Here is a 5,124-nt window from a genome sequence, read left to right as displayed (position 1 = left end):
CTCCCGATTGGCAGAGGCGCAGAGGGCGGGCTCCAGCTCTTCGCTCAAGGGCCCACTTGCAGAAGCGTTCCAGGACCCGCCCCCTCACTCCCTATTGGCAGAGGGAGCGGAATGACTGGCCACGCCCCTCGCTTCCAATTGGCAGATGCAGAGACAGCGACACAGACACCTCGATCTCAATTGGCAGAGGAGAAGGGGCAGTGACTCTCGCCGAAGACTGGCCCAGGGAGGCTGGTGCAGGTGAGAGGTCTTGGGTGCCTGAGAGTGCCTTGGGTGCGACCTCTTGTCCAGTGCGTGGTTGGCAGGAGAATTGGGCACTAAAGCATGCGTTCCAAGTCCCAGAGTTTGAACTACTTTCGGCCACCACTCATTTCTTTGAACATTAAGTTTCCTTGGTGTTCCTTAATTTTCGCTTGCAGCACACCTCTGTGCATAGAACCAGCGGTAGAATCCCAGGTTCGCATTTATAGATCAGAACTCCACCAGTAGAGGGAGCCAAAGCGAATAAAGACTGATTTCTGTGATACATTTAACAGATTTCACCAGTACATGAGGCCGTAAGGAATTTTTAGGGCTGTCATGGGTTTGGGAGGATGTTTTTTTGTTTTGCTTTTGTTATTTTTGGCGTAGCCCACTGGTCTGCAGAAGTTGGGGGGGGGGGGGCGGGGTCAGGAACTGATCCTGAGCTGCAGTTGCCACCCGAGCCATAGCAGTGATAGTGTGGATCCTTAACCCTCTAGGCCACCAAGGAATTCTCCAGGTTTGTTTGTTTGCTTGCTTGCTTGCTTGCTTGCTTGCTTGCTTGTTTGTTTGTTTTTAGGGCCGCAGCTGCAGCAGGTGTAAGTTCCCAGGCTTGAGGTTGAATCAGAGCAGCAGCTGCCAGCCTACACTACAGCCACAGCAATGCCAGAACCAAGCCACAGCTGAGTGAAGCCAGGGATTGAACCCACATCCTCATGGATACTAGTCGGGTTCTCAAGCAGCTGAGCCACATGGATAACTCATCTATGGGTTTTTAAGTGGAACTGAAAATGAAACGATTACATTTTCTGAAAATTCGCTAGTACTCTTAAGCAACAAGGAAAGTAAAATTTTGTTTATAAACCAGTCCCCACAGATAATGCTGATACTAGAGTAGCAAATACTATCATACTTTTTAATGCTTATTTGTACATTGTTTTTGGTGTAATCTTGTTTACACCATTGGTGAAATAAAATCATTTAAATATCAGCAAAGAAAAAGATAGCCTAATTCTCCACTTGCTCTTTGAAAATCTCACAAAATTTTTAAATTTTTAAAATCTCCTGAGTTTCCATGAATTATTTCCTAAGAGCCTTATCTGTATATGTTTTTCCCCTTGATGTTTTATTTCTAAAATGTTAAAAACCTATGGAAATGTTGAAAGACTAGTACAGTGAATATCCATGTACCCCCACATGGATTCAACAGTTACATTACACCAACTCATTACACTAACAGTCGCTCTGTGCGAAGGTGCTTGCTCTGTGTGCATTTTTTAACTGAACTGTTTCAAAGTAGGCTGAGGACATAATGAAACTTTATTCCCAGCTACTTCAAGGCCTAAAAATAAGGACATTTTCCTACTTAACTACAATATCATCATCATCATCGTTATTTGGCTGCAGAATGCAGCAGCTTGATGTAGAACCTAAATTCCCAGACCTGGGATTGAACTAGGGCCGAGAGGTAAGAGTGCTGAATCCTAATCACTAGACCACCAGGAAATTCCCCACAGTATTAGCATTATACCTAAGAAAACTAATAGTAATTCCATGTTTGTAAATCCATGGCAAAAAAATTTCCAAAATGTCCCCCAAATGTCTTTTTTGCTGCTTCCTCCCCATACCCCACAATCCAGGATCCAATCAAGGTTGACACATTGCATTTAGCTATCATGTCAATGCATGTATTTTTACAGGTAAAACACACTGGTTAAGCCAGGTTTCTGGAATTAGTCATGGAGGTTTGAATTCAGCATCTTGGGCACTTAAGTTCTCTAGGGCTCAGTTTCCTGATTTTTAAAAATGGAATGTTACTACTTCCAATTTAGCAGGTTATTTGACTAAATGAGTATGTAATGCTCTTGATGCAGTGTGGTCTCTATAAAGCACCCAGTCCAATATTAGTCACATTATTTTCCTAATTTAGCATTATTTAAGAATTATTTACATATATAGTCAGTGTTTTCTTTCTTTCTTTCTTTTTCTTTTTAGGGCTGCACCTGTGGCACATGGAAGTTCCCAGGCTAGAGTTTGAATCAGAGCTGCAGCTGCAGGCCTACACCACAGCCACAGCAATGCTGGATCCAAGCTGCATCTGTGACATACCTAACGCTGCAGCTTATGGCAATGCCAGACCTTTAACCCACTGAGCAATGCCATGGATCGAACCTGCATCCTCACAGAGACTAGTCATGTTCTTACCCCACTGAGCCACAATTGGAACTCCCAATATTTTTTCTAAATGAAAAAGTCGAGGATTTTACTGAGTCCAAGCTCATAATGCTCACCACACAACAGGACAATAAATTGAGGAACAAGTTGTTAGGGCAAGAAATAGCAACTTTATTCAGAAAGCCAGCAGACTGAGAAGATGGTGGACTCAAAGAACCACTTTGCCTGGGTTAGAATTCAGGCTTCTTTTACGGGAAGGGAGTGAAGTCAAACATTTGCTGTTTCCCATCAGCTTCTGGAGGGGATGTGTTAATTTCTTCTTTCTAGTAGCCATTCACAGGTGGGCCCAGTTCAGGATGTTTCCTGTGAGCTAAACAAAGGTATTTTAGCTTAATGCGCATTCCCTGGAAGGCAGAGGAGATGGGACGTGATTATAATTTAAGCTTATAGGCGGCATCCCTTTAGTCATTAATTTGTAACAGAATACAGTTTCTGCCCTATTACAGGGGGACAAAGATGATGTGTACTTGGTAGGCTAAAGGGCTTGCTTATACTTTAGGGTAGAAATAATCATAGCCCTCCCCCTCCTCCTTCTTTTTACAGTCCTCCCTGTGGCTATAAATAAATTATTATTATTTTTCTTTTTAGGGCCATACCTGCAACATATGGAAGTTCCTAGTCTAGGGGTCAAATCAGAGCTACAGCTGCTGACCTTTGCCACAGCCACAGCAACACAGGATCTGAGCCACATCTGTGACCTACCACCTACACCGCAGCTCACAGCAATGCCGGATCCCAGACCAACTGAGTGATGCCAGGGATTGAACCTGCAACCTCATGAATACCAGTCGGAATTCCCTGACACTTCATTTTTGCATGATTAAAATATTTGGGGAGAAGATCCTTGCGCTTATTTACCTATGAGGAGTGAGAGGAGAGCAGAAAATTTGTCTTTCTGCCAAACAGCTCACCTGGTGAAGATTCAGGTATGAAACACCGTCTTTTCTGAGTGTTGTCACCATCAACCAAGTTCCAAACACAGCATTTAGCCCCATCACAGATATTTAAGTGTTAATAGTATCTCATTTTTTCCAATGTCAAAATTAAATGTGTCCTTAATTCACCAGAACTTCCATTTGTCAATGAAAAATTAATCAGTCGATCTAAGAAAGAACTGGAAAATTTTATTCAAGCAAAATTGAAGGTGAGTTCCTGTTGTGGCGCAGCAGGAAAAAAATCCAACTAGTATCCATGAGGATGCGGGCTTGATCCCTGGCCTCACTCAGTGCATCGGGGATCCGGTGTTGCTGTGAGCTGTGGTGTAGGTTGTAGACATGGCTCATGGCAACCCTGCATTGCTGTGGTTGTGGCATAGGCCAGTAGCTGTAGATCCTATTTGATCCCTAGCCTGGGAACTTCCATATGCCACAAGTGCAACCCTAAAAAACTAAAAAAAAAAAAAAAAAAAAATTTGAGGATTATAACCCAGGAATGGCCTTTCAGAAAGCTTTGAGAACTGTTCCATCTGTTAGAGGTCAAACAGAGTTATATAAGATTTTGAGACAGGGAGTTTCCGTCGTGGCCCAGAGGTTAGTGAACCAACTAGCATCCATGAGAATGCGGGTTTGATCCTTGGCTCGCTCAGTGGTTTAAGTTTCCAGCATTGCCATGAGCTGTGGTATAGGTCAAAGATGCCTCTCGGATCCCGCGTTGTTGTGGCTCTGGAATAGGCTGAGAACTGCAGCTCCAATTTGACCCCTAGCCTGGGAACCTTCATATGCTGTGAGTGCAGCCCTAAAAAAGACCAAACACATATATATATATACACACACACACACATATATATATATACACATTTTTTTTGAGACAGAGGCTATGAGTGCAGCCCTAAAAAGACCTATATATATATATATATATACACATTTTTTTTTGAGACAGAGGTCTGTACATTAACTGATGTACATATTATTGCCAGTTACACAATCCATGTCTATACGTACAAAGTGAGCAGTGGGTCATGGGACACTGTAGCCACTTACAAGATTAAGAAGGAATGTTATCTTTTAAGGAGCTGCCTTGTAGGTATTAGGAGAATGTTGCTCTTTATGGTTGAACAGGTGTTTCTCCAATGGGGATGTTTGGTCAATGCATAATACAGGTAAACAAAGCACAGAGAAGAAGAGAGAAGAGGCCCTAGGGCAGAGAAAAAAAATTTTTTTTTTCTTTTTTGGTTCCCAGGCCAGAGATCAGATCCTAGCTGCAGTTGCAACCTATGCCCCAGCTCTGGCAACCCAAAATTCTTAACCCACTGTGCCTGGCCAGGGATCAAACCTGCATCCCGGCACTGTAGAGATGCTGCTGATCCTGTTGCACCATAAAGGGAACTCCTTATGTTTAAATTTTTCTTGTCTCGCCATCAAATACAAGTTTTATTTCACACATTATTCAGCCTAACATACCTAGTATCATGAATCATGCAAATAATAAGTGCCTAATTAATATTTACTGTTGATTTTTAAGTAGGATCTCTTTTTCTACTGATACTGATTTAAAATTTTTTTTTCTTTTTGTGGCCACACCTGCAGCATGTGCAAGTTCCTAGGCTAGGGATTGAATCAAAGTTGCAGCTGAAGCCTATGCCACAGCCACAGCAATGTGGAGTCTAAGCCTCAGCATGTGGGAACACTGCTGGATCCTTAAACCATTGAG

This window comes from Phacochoerus africanus, chromosome 10, assembly GCF_016906955.1.
Source record: "Phacochoerus africanus isolate WHEZ1 chromosome 10, ROS_Pafr_v1, whole genome shotgun sequence".
NCBI lineage: Eukaryota > Metazoa > Chordata > Mammalia > Artiodactyla > Suidae > Phacochoerus > Phacochoerus africanus.
This window is presented reverse-complemented; position numbering follows the sequence as displayed.